Raw genomic sequence first — 15,922 nt, forward strand, 5'->3', positions numbered from 1 at the left:
CGCTGCTCGGGCACCCCCCTGTCAAGTGAAGGAGATCCAACTGAGGCAGCACAATGGAACTCTCGAAAGAAGAACAAGGCTAGAGGAAGATCTGAGACAAAGAAATCTGACTTTTACCAGAGCTGACCAGCGGAAAACACAAACACAGTCCCCAACTACCACAAATAATGCAGGCGAGTTTCCCACATTTGGGTAAATCACAGGGGTCAGCATACCCAGAATGCAATGAATGAACCTCACCCTGGGTGAACAATTTTCATGACCATGGTGTCTCCTATGCAAAATAAGTATGATTTGGGATAGGGCTGGGGAGGGCCGCTGCTCAGGCACATCTCTGTCAAGTAAAGGAGATTCAACTGAGGCAGCACAAGGGAACTCTCATATGGGGACAACAACTGCAGGGAGAACACATATTTTCAGATGAACATGGGAGGGCAGAAGGCTGCCTAATACTGAAGCACCCCCAAACAACAAACCAAATGCAACAACTAGTGCAAGCATTCCTGGGGGAAGGCCTGCAGCAGATGGATTTGCATATGGTGATGTTATCCAAGCAGTGGGTCAAAGTTGGCTTCAACCCTCATCTGCATATGAAAAGAGAAAAGGGGCGTGCAGGGCATGGCGGCCTTTTGCGGTGCTTGGATGACCCCTAGATCGCATTAAACACCCCCACCCTCCTTTGGTCTGGGGCTCATGTTGGCCATGCCCCATCCCATGAAGCATTCAAGCTGATTTCTTGCAGCAGCTGGGCACTGTAACAGCTCCAGAGCTGCTCTGTAAGGCAAGTAAAAGGGTGTGGGCCCTGCAGCACTACCTGTAGTTTGCATTGTGCATTGGAAGGCACAAAGTAAGCAGACGGGAGGAGAAGTCAGGATAGTGCACAAGGGTATAGAAGGGAGGGGCTCAAGAAAAAAGAAGTGGAAACAGAGAGCAAACTAGGCTGGAGAGAGACCTGAGACAAAGAGATCTGAATTATACGAGAGCCGACCAGAGGAAACACAAATTATGCAGTCAAGTGTCCCACATTTGGGGAAATCGTAGGAGCAGCACACCCAGTGTGCAATGGGTGAGCCTTGCCCTGGGAGAAGCACCTTCCTGATTATAGTATCTCACCTGGGTGTGCTGCCCCTGCGATTTCCCCAAATGTGGGAAACTTGACTGCATAATTTGTGTTTCCCCTGGTCGGCTCTCATATAATTCAGATCTCTTTGTCTCAGGTCTCTCTCCAGCCTAGTTTGCTGTCTGTTTCCACTTCTTTTTTCTTGAGCCCCTCCCTTCTATACCCTTGTGGACTATCCTGACTTCTCCTCCTGTCTGCTTACTTTGTGCCTTCCAATGCACAATGCAAACTACAGGTAGTGCTGCAGGGCCCACACCCTTTTACTTGCCTTACAGAGCAGCTCTGGAGCTGTTACAGTGCCAAGCTGCTGCAAGAAATCAGCTTGAATGCTTCAGGGGCTGGGGCATGGCCAACATGAGCCCCACACCGAAGGAGGGTGGGGGTGTTTAATGCGAACTAAGGGTCATCCAAGCGCCGCAAAAGGCCGCCATGCCCTGCATACCCCTTTTCTCTTTTCATATGCAGATGAGGGTTCCAGCCAACTTTGGCCCACTGCTTGGATGACATCACTATATGCATATCCGTCTTCTGCAGACCTTCCCCCAGGAATGCTTGTACTAGTTGTTGCATTTGGTTTGTTGTTTGGGGGTGCTTCAGTATTAGGCAGCCTTCTGCCCTCCCATGTTCATCTGAAAATATGTGTTCTCACTGCAGTTGTTGTCCCCAGATGAGAGTTCCCTTGTGCTGCCTCAGTTGAATCTCCTTTACTCTAAAACTTGTAAAACTTAGCAAAAGTGTTTACTAAATAGCTGCTCGGCAAAGTTGCAATGCCGAGACTCCCCGACCAGCTGCCCAGGATGAACCCACCTTTCTAGTAGAATGGGTCTTCACCTAATTCAGTAACGGCAATCCTGCCGTGGAATGAGCATGCTGAATCTTACCACAGATCCAGCGCATAATTGTCTACATGGAAGCAGGACACCCAATCCTGTTGGGAGCATACAGGACAAACAGAGCCTCTGTTTTCCTAATCTGAACCGTTCTGGTGACATAAATTTTCAAAGTTCTGACCACAGCCAGAGACTTTGACTCAACGAAGGTGTCAGTGGCCAAAGGCACCATGTGGAAAGATGAACCACCTTCGGCAGAAATAGTTGACGTGTCCTCAATTCTGCTCTATCTTCATGAAATATCAAATAAAGGCTCTTGTGATACTGCATGGTTTGTACTGTTTTCCATGTGCTCCCAGATCTTTCAAGCAAGAAGCATGGTCAAGAAAGTTCTGTTTGAAAAGAAACAACATTTACTGTCATTGTTATAGAATTTGGGAGAAAAAACAAGAAGAAATCTGCACTGTTGACGCACTGGACAGAATGAATGAATCATAAAATATAACCTTTATTAAGTATGTATTAAAATTGGATAAATATTAATATTATTATCCCAAACTGCAGTGAAACATAAAGGTTAAAATCACAGAACTAACATACATGTGCATAAGAAGAATAAAGAGATGTGAAAAAAAGGTTTAAAAAGCGTTTCCGTGTGTGATTATTTTTGAAGGCACAACCCTGGCGGGGTTGTTTATATAGATATATATGTTGCTAATAATCACTTTCTAGCGTAATGTTATTAAATAGCTGTTAGTATCTATGTCGTCAGGTACCACTGGGTCATATCCTATATACTCCTGTGGGAAACTTGACTGCATAATTTGTGTTTCCCCTGGTCGGCTCTCGTATAATTCAGATCTCTTTGTCTCAGGTCTCTCTCCAGCCTAGTTTGCTGTCTGTTTCCACTTCTCTTTTCTTGAGCCGCTGCCTTCTATGCCCTTGTGCACTCTCCAGACTTCTCCTGTCTGCTTACTTTGTGCCTTCCAACGCACAATGCAAACTACAGGTAGTGCTGCAGGGCCCACACCCTTTTACTTGCCTTACAGAGCAGCTCTGGAGCTGTTACAGTGCCCAGCTGCAGCAAGAAATCAGCTTGAATGCTTCAGGGGCTGGGGCATAGCCAACATGAGCCCCACACCGACGGAGGGTGGAGGTGTTTAATGCAAACTAGGGGTCAGCCAAGCGCCGCAAAAGGCCGCCATGCCCTGCATGCCCCTTTTCTCTTTTCATATGCAGACGAGGGTTGAAGCCAACTTTGACCCACTGCTTGGATGACATCACCATATGCAAATCCATCTGCGGCAGGCCTTCCCCCAGGAATGCTTGCACTAGTTGTTGCATTTGGTTTGTTGTTTGGGGGTGCTTCAGTATTAGGCAGCCTTCTGCCCTCCCATGTTCATCTGAAAATATGTGTTCTCCCTGCAGTTGTTGTCCCCAGATGAGAGTTCCCTTGTGCTGCCTCAGTTGAATCTCCTTTACTTGACAGAGATGTGCCTGAGCAGCGGCCCTCCCCAGCCCTATCCCAAATCATACTTATTTTGCATAGGAGATACCATGGTCATGAAGATTGTTCTCCCAGGGTTAGGTTCATTCATTGCGTTCTGGGTATGCTGACCTCTGTGATTTCCCCAAATGTGGGAAACTCAACTGCATTATTTGTGGTAGTGGGGGACTGTGTTTGTGCTTTCCTCTGGTCAGCTCTGGTAAAAGTCAGATTTCTTTGTCTCAGATCTTCCTCTAGCCTTGTTCTTCTTTCAAGAGTTCCCTTGTGCTGCCTCAGTTGGATCTCCTTCACTTGACAGGGGGGTGCCCGAGCAGCGACCCTCCCCAGCTCTAGCCCAACTCCTACTTACCTGCCAGGTGAGATACTATGATCATGAAGTTGCTTCTCCCAGGGCAAGGCTCACCCATTGCACTCTGGGTGTGCTGCCCCTGCGATTTCCCCAAATATGGGAAACTTGATTGCATAATTTGTGTTTCCCCTAGTCGGCTCTCATATAATTCAGATCTCTTTGTCTCAGGTCTCTCTCCAGCCTAGTTTGCTGTCTGTTTCCACTTCTTTTTTCTTGAGCCCCTCCCTTCTATACCCTTGTGCACTATCCTGACTTCTCCTCCTGTCTGCTTACTTTGTGCCTTCCGATGCACAATGCAAACTACAGGTAGTGCTGCAGGGCCCACACCCTTTTACTTGCCTTACAGAGCAGCTCTGGAGCTGTTACAGTGCCAAGCTGCTGCAAGAAATCAGCTTGAATGCTTCAGGGGCTGGGGCATGGCCAACATGAGCCCCACACCGAAGTAGGGTGGGGGTGTTTAATGCGAACTAAGGGTCATCCAAGCGCCGCAAAAGGCCGCCATGCCCTGCATACCCCTTTTCTCTTTTCATATGCAGATGAGGGTTCCAGCCAACTTTGGCCCACTGCTTGGATGACATCACTGTATGCAAATCCGTCTTCTGCAGACCTTCCCCCAGGAATGCTTGTACTAGTTGTTGCATTTGGTTTGTTGTTTGGGGGTGCTTCAGTATTAGGCAGCCTTCTGCCCTCCCATGTTCATCTGAAAATATGTGTTCTCCCGGCAGTTGTTGTCCCCAGATGAGAGTTCCCTTGTGCTGCCTCAGTTGAATCTCCTTTACTTGACAGAGATGTGCCTGAGCAGCGGCCCTCCCCAGCCCTATCCCAAATCATACTTATTTTGCATAGGAGATACCATGGTCATAAAGATTGTTCTCCCAGGGTGAGGTTCATTCATTGCATTCTGGGTATGCTGACCCCTGTGATTTCCCCAAATGTGGGAAACTCAACTGCATTATTTGTGGTAGTGGGGGACTGTGTTTGTGTTTTCCTCTGGTCAGCTCTGGTAAAAGTCAGATTTCTTTGTCTCAGATCTTCCTCTAGCCTTGTTCTTCTTTCGAGAGTTCCATTGTGCTGCCTCAGTTTGATTTCCTTCACTTGACAGGGGGGTGCCCGAGCAGCGACCCTCCCCAGCTCTAGCCCAACTCCTACTTACCTGCCAGGTGAGATACTATGATCAGGAAGGTGCTTCTCCCAGGGCAAGGCTCACCCATTGCACTCTGGGTGTGCTGCTCCTACGATTTCCCCAAATGTGGGACACTTGACTACATAATTTGTGTTTCCTCTGGTCGGCTACTCGTATAATTCAGATCTCTTTGTCTCAGGTCTCTCTCCAGCCTAGTTTGCTGTCTGTTTCCACTTCTCTTTTCTTGAGCCCCTGCCCTTGCCCTTGTGCACTCTCCTGACTTCTCCTGTCTGCTTACTTTGTGCCTTCCAACGCACAATGCAAACTACAGGTAGTGCTGCAGGGCCAACACCCTTTTACTTGCCTTACAGAGCAGCTCTGGAGCTGTTACAGTGCCCAGCTGCTGCAAGAAATCAGCTTGAATGCTTCAGGGGCTGGGGCATAGCCAACATGAGCCCCACACCGACGGAGGGTGGAGGTGTTTAATGCGAACTAAGGGTCATCCAAGCGCCGCAAAAGGCCGCCATGCCCTGCATACCCCTTTTCTCTTTTCATATGCAGATGAGGGTTCCAGCCAACTTTGGCCCACTGCTTGGATGACATCACCGTATGCAAATCCGTCTTCTGCAGACCTTTTCCCAGGAATGCTTGTACTAGTTGTTGAATTTGGTTTGTTGTTTGGGGGTGCTTCAGTATTAGGCAGCCTTCTGCTCTCCCATGTTCATCTGAAAATATGTGTTCTCCCTGCAGTTGTTGTCCCCAGATGAGAGTTCCCTTGTGCTGCCTCAGTTGAATCTCCTTTACTTGACAGAGATGTGCCTGAGCAGCGGCCCTCCCCAGCCCTATCCCAAATCATACTTATTTTGCATAGGAGATACCATTGTCATGAAGATTGTTCTCCCAGGGTGAGGTTCATTCATTGCATTCTGGGTATGCTGACCCCTGTCATTTCCCCAAATGTGGGAAACTCGACTGCATTATTTGTGGTAGTGGGGGACTGTGTTTGTGCTTTCCTCTGGTCAGCTCTGGTAAAAGTCAGATTTCTTTGTCTCAGATCTTCCTCTAGCCTTGTTCTTTTTTCGAGAGTTTCCTTGTGCTGCCTCAGTTGGATCTCCTTCACTTGACAGGGGGGTGCCCGAACAGCGACCCTCCCCAGCTCTAGCCCAACTCCTACTTACCTGCCAGGTGAGATACTATGATCAGGAAGGTGCTTCTCCCAGGGCAAGGCTCACCCAATGCACTCTGGGTGTGCTGCTCCTACGATTTCCCCAAATGTGGGACACTTGATTACATAATTTGTGTTTCCTCTGGTCGGCTCTCGTATAATTCAGATCTCTTTGTCTCAGGTCTCTCTCCAGCCTAGTTTGCTGTCTGTTTCCACTTCTCTTTTCTTGAGCCGCTCCCTTCTATGCCCTTGTGCACTATCCTGACTTCTCCCGTCTGCTTACTTTGTGCCTTCCAACGCACAATGCAAACTACAGGTAGTGCTGCAGGGCCCACACCCTTTTACTTGCTTTTCAGAGCAGCTCTGGAGCTGTTACAGTGCCCAGCTGCTGCAAGAAATCAGCTTGAATGCTTCAGGGGCTGGGGCATAGCCAACATGAGCCCCACACCGAAGGAAGGTGGAGGTGTTTAATGCAAACTAGGGGTCATCCAAGCGCCGCAAAAGGCCGCCATGCCCTGCACACCCCTTTTTTATTTTCATATGCAGACGAGGGTTGAAGCCAACTTTGACCCACTGCTTGGATGACATCACCATATGCAAATCCATCTGCTGCAGGCCTTCCCCCAGGAATGCTTGCACTAGTAGTTGCATTTGGTTTGTTGTTTGGGGGTGCTTCAGTGTTAGGCAGCCTTCTGCCCTCCCATGTTCATCTGAAAATATGTGTTCTCCCTGCAGTTGTTGTCCCCAGATGAGAGTTCCCTTGTGTTGCCTCAGTTGAATCTCCTTTACTTGACAGAGATGTGCCTGAGCAGCGGCCCTCCCCAGCCCTATCCCAAATCATACTTATTTTGCATAGGAGATACCATGGTCATGAAGATTGTTCTCCCAGGGTGAGGTTCATTCATTGCACTCTGGGTATGCTGACCCCTGTGATTTCCCCAAATGTGGGAAACTCGACTGCATTATTTGTGGTAGTGGGGGACTGCGTTTGTGCTTTCCTCTGGTCAGCTCTGGTAAAAGTCAGATTTCTTTGTCTCAGATCTTCCTCTAGCCTTGTTCTTCTTTCGAGAGTTCCCTTGTGCTGCCTCAGTTGGATCTCCTTCACTTGACAGGGGGTGCCCGAGCAGCAATCCTCCACAGCTCTAGCCCAACTCCTACTTACCTGCCAGGTGAGATATTATGATGTTCACTGTTAGGGCAATCAGGATGTGGAATTCCCTGCCAGGGAAGGTGGTAATGGCGGACTCTGTAATTGGATTTAAAAAAGGAATGGATACATTTCTGAATGAAAAAGCTATCCAAGGTTATAATACTTAAAATATCAACATGGTTAATCCGGGGGTAACATGAGTTATAGTAGCTAACTAGTCATAAAACATTATTCAGCAAGTATGTAGAATCATCACAACTTAAAACAGGTTGAACACGATGGGCAATTTGCCTCTATTCAACCTCAAAAACTATGTTACTATATGTTACTATATTACTATGTTACTGTAGTATACAGAACACCACAATGTAATGAGCAGTGATAGTGAGCACTGATGAGGATACTAGAACTGACACTGAGCAGCAAGATGCAGCACTGGACTATTAGTAATGTACTGTAGTATGCTGAGCACCACAATGCAGCACAAGACAATGAGCAGTGATACTGAGCACTGATGAGGATACTACTGAGAACTGACACTGAGCAGGAGAGACACACTACTAGTATTACTGAGCAGCAATAAGTAACCACTGATACTGAGCACTGATATTGAGATTTCCACTGAGAGAACATAGCCACGTCCTCTCCGCTCTCTCTTCAATGCACGAGTAAAAATGGCGGCAACGCGCAGCTCTTTATATGGAATCCGAATCTCGAGAGAATCCGACAGCGGGATGATGACATTTTCCCTTGTTCAGGTTTTCCGAGTCAGGCGGGAACAACCGAGCCTGCCTCGGACCAGTGTAAACCACATGGAGTTCGTCGGGAATTCGGTTCTCGGAGAACCGAACCCGCTCCTCTCTACCTTATACCCATCAATTTTTTTATTTTCAATCTAAGCCCCTGCAGTTTTCTGTAAGCATCTGCTTCGCTATGATGATCAACAAGTCACAAGGGCAAACACTCAGGGCTTGAGGCGTAGATCTTAGGACCAGCTGCTACAAGCATGGCAGAGGTGTCACTATCACTGGTGACACCCAGAGAGGTGGCGAAGGAGATTGTAATGCAGTGCGCGCAGATAAGCAGCGCAATGGTAAAAAGGAGGCATGGTTTCATAGGTAGGGGCGTGGCCTGGTGGCCTGAATCTACATTTTGTTGCTCCGGGTGTCCCGGGGGTTGGGGGCTGCACCCGGGGACTAGTGTGTGTGCGGTGCTGGCTCCTGCACAGTGACAGGGCATGGCCACCCAGCATGACGCCTCCATTCTTGACCATGCTGTAATTGCAGTCGCACTGCAGTTCAGCGTGATCATAAAAAATGGTGTAGCCTCCTGCTGGTGCAAACTGTATGTGCGCGCAGGAAGCCGCCACCATTTTTGTGATCACAGCGGCTGAATGTGATGTCATACAGCCGCTGTGACCACGCCCCCTGTGTCTCCTCCGTTGCAGACCCCATTTTGAAGCCTTGCCCCCGCACCGCTCCATCCCTGACTTGGAAATGGAGTGTTGCTGACCCCCCTCTCCCCCCCCCGCCCCGATTGACAGGCAGAGGCGATCGCATTCTCTGCGGGGTGCCGCAGAAAATGCAGGCACATGCGTATGCTGTTAGCAATTTTTGCAGTTGGATCGCTTATTGTGATTGCATTCCAACCTGAATCAGGCCCTATTACCTATCACAATGCGCTGCGGGCAGTACAAAATTGGGTTAATATAGGAGTAAAACTCCCAGACCTGTGCTCCTTAACTGTACCTGGTGGCTAGTGGAGCGGCTGCCCAGTAATCAGTGTCCACGCCAGTGCGCACACGGTCCACCCCCTACGGCCACGCTCCCCTTCATCAGCGGCCTCGTGATCCGGAAGGGCGGTGTGTGTGTGACTGACCTTAGGAAGAAACTGGAGCCTCCGCTGCAGTGACCCAGCAACCAGGTGACAATGCTAAATTCCTTGTCGTATAAACAACCCTTTATGAAGCTAAGAACACTGTACGCTGTTTACTTAAGAAGTACCGTAATGGTACGCTATTGACGTAGCGATCGCTCAGCCGTAGGCGAGACGCTCAAGCGTCACGTTCGCTCGCGGCCCAGTGATCACAGGACACGTTATTGGCTATGTCTAGGGGAATGATTCGCTATGGCGTAGCTTACGCTCGAGACCACGAGGAGGTCACCAGCGATGCAGACGCTCACAACACTATACCTTTATGTTAAAACCTTATACCAATGAAATACACTGAATACCTTAATGTGAGTACAGGGTGTAAATGCAACCTTGTGTAACCTGACTAACTACAAAGCTGCTTGAGCGTCACCGACGCTCAAGTGAACACTTAACACTATAGAAAATACACAGATACTGGTTTAGGTTCCAAAGCCTATTAACTGTATTATATCTAATATACTTGTAAAAGGGGATAACAGTACAAATGATACACTACAATATAACAAGGACTTCCTAACCACAGAACTAAACAATAAATACAAAAAGACAATACTACACTGACCTAAATGCAATACAGTACAATACTATAATACTATGAGAGATATAAGAGAAAAGAAGAGAGAGAGAGATAGAGAGAGAGAGAGAAATTGGCTCACAGAAAGACAATGATTACGGAGAGAAACTTACGCACAAAGGGTATGATCGCCTGCGCCTCGATATCCAGCTCCCGGCTATCAGCAGATAACCGTTGATGAGAGAGTGAGAGCTGGATGTGGTCGGCCTGCCTATTTATACCCCACACACAATGCAATCTCATGGTCCTACAATCCCATTGTCCATTGGCCGAAGGAATTCGGCCCTGCATCATAACAAAAGGTCATAGGGTGATTCATACAGGAGGGCTGTGACGATTTCCAACAGCTCAGGTGGGTGGGAAACTGGGTTTCCCGCCGCATACCTGAGTATGAGTAAATAATAGAAATGGACATAAACTTCTTATGTCCATAACTATTCGCACGAGCGATTAATACGCTCCAAACCAACACCGGAATATTGCTAATTAAATACTCTTCCGATGGGTACCAAACACTGCTGTATGATTCCTGTTAGACCCTTCGTACGATATAAAGAGGGATTCCTCAGCTCTGGGACATTGTATTTTAACCAAACTTTCAGAATCTATCAAAGGGACCATGATCTATAAACTACATTAATTGTGAAAATATGTAACGAATGAGTCGCACGCTACGACTACGTAAACTCTACCGTAAATGCGCATACCGCGCCTGCGAGTGTACGCTATTGCGGGTATGCGCCTCCACGGGAGAGCGTACGCACGCGCAGCGCGGACCAGTGTGCGGTGCAAATATGGCAACGTGCATTGAGACATTTTTCTGACTTTGACAGTCCACCCTTTTGCAGTCAACAATAACTGCCACAAAACATTTAAGGAGAAAAATGTAAGTCAGGGGTTAATTGATTTCCATGGTTGGGTAGGGGAGAAGAGTGGAGTAGGTGTGAAGAGGGTATGACCTAGTGAGAAAGTAGAAGCATGTGTGTATGAGTCCATGTTTGGAGGGTCATGTATCATCGTGCCGTACGTGTGGTAGATCAAGCTTCGAGGTATTGCGAAGTATACATTTGAATTCCTTCTTGTCCTGTGGTACAGGTCTGTGGATGGGCTGTCAAACTCTACCGAGCTCATTTCGGCTGTGGTTGTAACAAAATGGGGATGCACATTTTAGTTGATGATACATGAATGGGGGAGGTATGTGGTTGCTGCTATCTGTGCCTGTATTCCCTATCGTCTATGTGTGTCGTTACCTGGGGGTTGTAGAGATGAAGATAAAGAACACTTACGAAAAATGCAATGATATTCTATGTCAGGGAAATGTACATCTGTTGTTGAAGTTGTGTTCGGTATCTGTTGAGAGTCGTCTTCTTTGCGCTGTATTGCTCCTTGGGCATGAGCAAATAGCTTTGTCTGAGCCATCAGATTTACAAAAAATGTTGGGCTAGCGTGAGTTTAAAAATACTAGGGAAACTGGGGATCCATGGCAAAGTTCATCAAGTGTCCATATTTAAAGTTGTCAAATCTTCTTCTTTGGTGCTTGTCTGTTGTCTGTATAGCGTCTCGTCAACTTCCTCGTCCAAGGGGGTCTTTGTATCTTGGAGAAAAGCAGAAAAACAGGTGAAAGAAACGGACCGTATAATCGCATTTTCATCACATTCTGGTTTCTATCATTGGGTCATAAATCAAATCCAGGTTAATTACGGTTTCCTCACTCCTCAAGCTCATCACTTTTGTACTTTGTTTGCACCTCATTAAAGCCTGCCCGCATCTAAATATCAATCCAATCGATATAACAACACCCAAGATACATAGTAGAAACTTTCCAACATCCATTATGACTCCTTGAGCCCAGTCTCCCAAACCGGAGAACCAATTTCGCGGGTTCAACCATGACACCCAACCAGTCAGCTCATTACCTACAGCAGCAAGGGTGAGATTGTGTTTTCGACGAAATTCCCACTTTAATTGCAGAATATCGTCCATCTTTTGGTCTATGACCTCTACCGGATCCTCGGTGCTATTTGTGATATACGTGCAACACTTTATGCCGTACTGTGTTGCCAATGTAACACAATATCCGCCTGTTACTGCTGTAAGATAATTAAGAACCATCCTATGCTGAACTAGTTCTGTTTTGTAAGCTTGAAGTTCTCTTCCAGTGTATCTAAACGTGTCATCATACATTTCAGTGATATTATCTAACAAATTGGCGAGTGCGGAAATGTATCTATAATTCATCACTCCTCGAGCGGTACGAGTGAAATGTAGCGCTACCAGAACCTGAATCCCGGTGGATTCATGGATAAGATCAGAGGCCGGATGCTCTAACCTTTCTGACAGTTGTCTTTTAACTCGGTGCTCGTAATGAGTGTGAGTATAAGGAGCTTGGGCACCACGGTGTATGTCCTTCATTTTGTCATGTGTAACAGTCATCACTTCAGGCAATACTTTTCCAATATAACACAATCCTTCAGAGTTTGGGGCAAGCCACTTGTACGCCTTTCTCCCGCATATGAAATATGCATCATCGGGGAGAACATATGGGACGGAGAAGGACATGACCATGTTACAAACCTTCCAGGTGAAATCTCCTGACCCTAATTCTTCCATCTGCCTAATGCACGTATCGGTTTGTACGATATGTGCACAGTATCCTGGTGATACCTCTCCAACTCTAGTAATCCTATTTCCTAAGGTATATCGATACCGGAAAGATTTTCCTCTACTGGCTATGTGGCGTACGAACTCTGTATCTGTAGGCATTCTATCTGCTCTGTGTGAAAAGGTCATGGTAAGGTTGCTCCATGACACTTCCCAATTTCCCGGTTTTCTGGGATTGGAGATGTTAAAACATAAGAGGGACCTATCCACATGGTATTGGTGGAGCTTCAAACTAGGAGGGCTGGAGATGTTAAACCTCCGGTCCACCGGTCTCCCACCACTTAGCTCAAGTACCTCCCCTAACGTTAAAGGAAATGGTACTAGCCCTGATTTACTGTGACCCTGAGGTACTTGAGAGCATACCCAACAATCTGTTTGGTTTAACACGTTACCCACTAGAGAGTGATAGTCACTCAATGGATGCCGGTCCATATGGATATTAAAACTAGATTGGCATTTCTTTATGCATCCATCTTCAACCAGATTATCACAGAGCCTACAGATACAATTTTCTTCAGCTAACAATCCATCACAATTTCTTCTATCGGATCGTTTTCTGATACTCGCCTTTGCTTGTTGGTTTGGTTGATCTTGGAAAACTACGCCTCCATCATCATAATCGGAACCCATTCCAGAACCTCTCTCGACCTCTATGGTACTCTCGCCGGAACAGACTGCTCTGGTCAACATCATGGTTAACATCAAAATCCGGATCACAGTCTCTTGGGGCAAGTCCATCTTTGAGGAGAAAATAGAGAAGAATGAGAAGGGGGAAAAAGAAATTTTAAGGGAGAGGGGCTGGGAAGTGGAGAAAAACAATAAAGGGGAGAGGGGAGTCGACAGCTGCTTTCGATCTTCAAGGCTCAGGTGCCGCCTCAGTCCTCCTGGAACAGACACTCCAGTGATACAACCTCTACCGTCTGTTCCTTATCACGGGACTTCTCGAGATCAGCAACCTTCTTGCAGTGGGATGAATGGACCCAAGTCTCTCTCTCAGCAACCTTCAATGCTGTGGTGCTAGTCAATAAGACCTGGTATGGTCCTTCCCATCTATCAATAAGACAACCTGAGCGTAGAAAATTTCGTATCATTACATAATCCCCAGGTTCAATGTCATGACAATTACTACCTGGTAAATCAGGAATCACCAACTTCAGATTATCATTTTGATTCCTCAACTGTTTACTCATGTTAATCAAGTATTTTACAGTTACTTCATTGTTACATTTCAAATCATCCTGAGGGTTAATCATGACATGCGGTTGTCGACCAAACAAGATTTCAAAAGGAGACAGATTAAGAGGGGACCTGGGAGTGGTTCTGATGCTATACAAAACAATGGGTAAAGCTTCTGGCCACGTCAATCCTGTCTCTGCCATTACTTTACTCAATTTATTTTTAATAGTGCTGTTCACTCTTTCGACCTTCGCACTCGCCTGTGGACGGTACGGAGTGTGCAGCTTGCTATCAATTCCCATCAACTTACACATTCCTTGAAAGACATCACCTGTAAAATGGGTACCCCTATCACTTTCAATGATTCTAGGGATACCATATCTACATACAAATTCCTGCACAATTTTCTTAGCTGTAATCATAGCGGTATTTGTAGCTGCTGGAAAAGCTTCGACCCAATTCGAGAAAACATCTATACAGACAAGTACATATTTCAAATTTCTACATGGGGGTAATTGAATGAAGTCAATTTGTATTACTTGGAAAGGGCCGCCGGCAGGTGGGATATGGGATGGTTCTGTAGGTATTGCTTTTCCAATATTCTTTCTCAGACAGGTAAGGCATGACATTGCTCTTTTACCCGCATGAGAGGAGAATCCTGGGGCGCACCAGTATGCTCTTACCAATTTGCACATCCCCTCCTTGCCTAGATGAGTCAGCCCGTGAGCTGCTTCAGCCAGACATGGAAGGTATGCCCTGGGGGCCACTGGTTTACCATGTCCATCCGTCCAGAGCCCTGAGGACTCCTGGCCATATCCCTTTGCCTTCCAGACTGCTCTTTCCTGTGTGGAACACAAATTCTGCATCTCACACAACTTCTGTGTGTTGATGGTATTAAATACCATCAACTGTGTGGTGTCTGTCCGTGTGGGGGTAGCAGCTGCAAGCTTTGCGGCTTCGTCTGCTCGGCTGTTACCAAGTGACACTGGGTCTTGGCTATATGTATGTGCTTTACATTTGATAACAGCCACTCTGTCGGGTTCCTGTATCGCTGTTAGAAGCCTTTTTATATAAGCTGCATGCGCTATCGGTGTACCAGCCGCCGTCATGAAATTTCTGAGCCGCCATAGGGCTCCGAAATCATGGACTACCCCGAAGGCGTATCTAGAATCGGTGTAGATATTGGCAGACTTACCCTTAGCCAATTCACATGCTCTGGTTAGGGCGACCAGTTCAGCAACCTGGGCTGAGTGAGGTGGGCCTAGCGGTTCCGCTTCTATGGTGTCTTGGTCATCTACGACTGCGTATCCAGTACACAAGTCTCCCGAGTCTGACTGTCTGTGACAACTACCGTCCGTGTAGAACGTGAGTTCTGCATCTTCTAGTGGATTGTCACTGATGTCAGGCCTTGCGGTAAAATTTTGGGTCAAATATTCCATACAATCATGTGTATCTTCCTTTGCATTAAATCCTCCTTCCCCACCACTCTCACCTTCCACCCTTTGTGCCTGACCAGGCACACCTGGGAGAAATGTTGCAGGATTTAATGCACTGCATCTCCTTATGGTGATGTTTACTGGGGCCATTAATGCCAATTCCCATCTTGTAAACCTTGCTGATGAGACGTGTCTGGTTTGGGCAGAATTCAATAAGGCAGATACCGCATGCGGTGTATGGATTGTGAGATTGTGGCCTAGCACGACATCTTCGCTTTTTGTCACTAGCAATGCTATCGCCGCAACGCTACGCAAGCATGTGGGGAGGGATCGCGCTACCGTGTCTAGCTGAGCGCTGTAGTATGCAATTGGCCTGCTGGCATCACCGTGTTTTTGTGTTAGTACACCTGCTGCGCACCCAGCACTTTCTGTTCCGTATAGTTCAAAGGGTTTCCCATAGTCTGGCATACCTAGTGCTGGTGCCTGCGTTAGGCACTGTTTGAGTCTCTCAAATGCTGTTTCAGATTCGTCTGTATGCGAAATCCGATCAGGTTTGTTTGAAGAGACCATTTCCTGCAAAGGTAGCGCCAATATGGAAAACCCTGGGATCCAATTACGGCAATACCCACACATTCCTAAAAACGTCCTGATCTGTTGCTGGGTTTGTGGCAGTGTCATGTCTCTAATGGCTTGGATTCTATCAGCGGTCAGGTGTCTCAGTCCTTGTGTTAGACAGTGTCCCAAATATTTTACCTTAGCTTGGCATAATTGCAACTTGTCTTTGGAAACCTTGTGACCTGTGTCTGAAAGATGAAACAGGAGCTGTTTCGTATCCTTCAGAGATGCTTCCAGTGAATCTGAACACAGTAATAAATCGTCCACATACTGTATCAATA

General features: G+C 47.0%; 8 non-coding genes and 1 pseudogene across 8 annotated transcripts; 7 read left to right on the forward strand and 2 right to left on the reverse strand.

Moving 5' to 3' along the window:
• Positions 1 to 127: 127 nt before the first annotated feature.
• LOC135016656 (U1 spliceosomal RNA) lies at positions 128 to 291 on the reverse strand. Its single transcript, XR_010214670.1, has one exon. It is a non-coding gene; the product is annotated as a U1 spliceosomal RNA (small nuclear RNA).
• A 674-nt stretch (positions 292 to 965) lies between these two features.
• On the reverse strand, positions 966 to 1,121 carry LOC135016753 (U1 spliceosomal RNA). Its single transcript, XR_010214748.1, has one exon. It is a non-coding gene; the product is annotated as a U1 spliceosomal RNA (small nuclear RNA).
• A 2,361-nt stretch (positions 1,122 to 3,482) lies between these two features.
• On the forward strand, positions 3,483 to 3,646 carry LOC135016832 (U1 spliceosomal RNA). The gene has a single exon (XR_010214825.1). It is a non-coding gene; the product is annotated as a U1 spliceosomal RNA (small nuclear RNA).
• A 152-nt stretch (positions 3,647 to 3,798) lies between these two features.
• On the forward strand, positions 3,799 to 3,933 carry LOC135016732 (U1 spliceosomal RNA; annotated as a pseudogene).
• A 702-nt stretch (positions 3,934 to 4,635) lies between these two features.
• On the forward strand, positions 4,636 to 4,799 carry LOC135016811 (U1 spliceosomal RNA). Its single transcript, XR_010214805.1, has one exon. It is a non-coding gene; the product is annotated as a U1 spliceosomal RNA (small nuclear RNA).
• A 152-nt stretch (positions 4,800 to 4,951) lies between these two features.
• On the forward strand, positions 4,952 to 5,115 carry LOC135016715 (U1 spliceosomal RNA). The gene has a single exon (XR_010214720.1). It is a non-coding gene; the product is annotated as a U1 spliceosomal RNA (small nuclear RNA).
• A 668-nt stretch (positions 5,116 to 5,783) lies between these two features.
• On the forward strand, positions 5,784 to 5,947 carry LOC135016634 (U1 spliceosomal RNA). The gene has a single exon (XR_010214648.1). It is a non-coding gene; the product is annotated as a U1 spliceosomal RNA (small nuclear RNA).
• A 152-nt stretch (positions 5,948 to 6,099) lies between these two features.
• Positions 6,100 to 6,262, forward strand: LOC135016739 (U1 spliceosomal RNA). The gene has a single exon (XR_010214739.1). It is a non-coding gene; the product is annotated as a U1 spliceosomal RNA (small nuclear RNA).
• Positions 6,263 to 6,933: 671 nt separating this feature from the next.
• LOC135016740 (U1 spliceosomal RNA) lies at positions 6,934 to 7,097 on the forward strand. The gene has a single exon (XR_010214740.1). It is a non-coding gene; the product is annotated as a U1 spliceosomal RNA (small nuclear RNA).
• Positions 7,098 to 15,922: the final 8,825 nt, after the last annotated feature.

This window comes from Pseudophryne corroboree, unplaced genomic scaffold (genome assembly GCF_028390025.1).
Source record: "Pseudophryne corroboree isolate aPseCor3 unplaced genomic scaffold, aPseCor3.hap2 scaffold_302, whole genome shotgun sequence".
Taxonomy (NCBI): Eukaryota; Metazoa; Chordata; class Amphibia; order Anura; family Myobatrachidae; genus Pseudophryne; species Pseudophryne corroboree.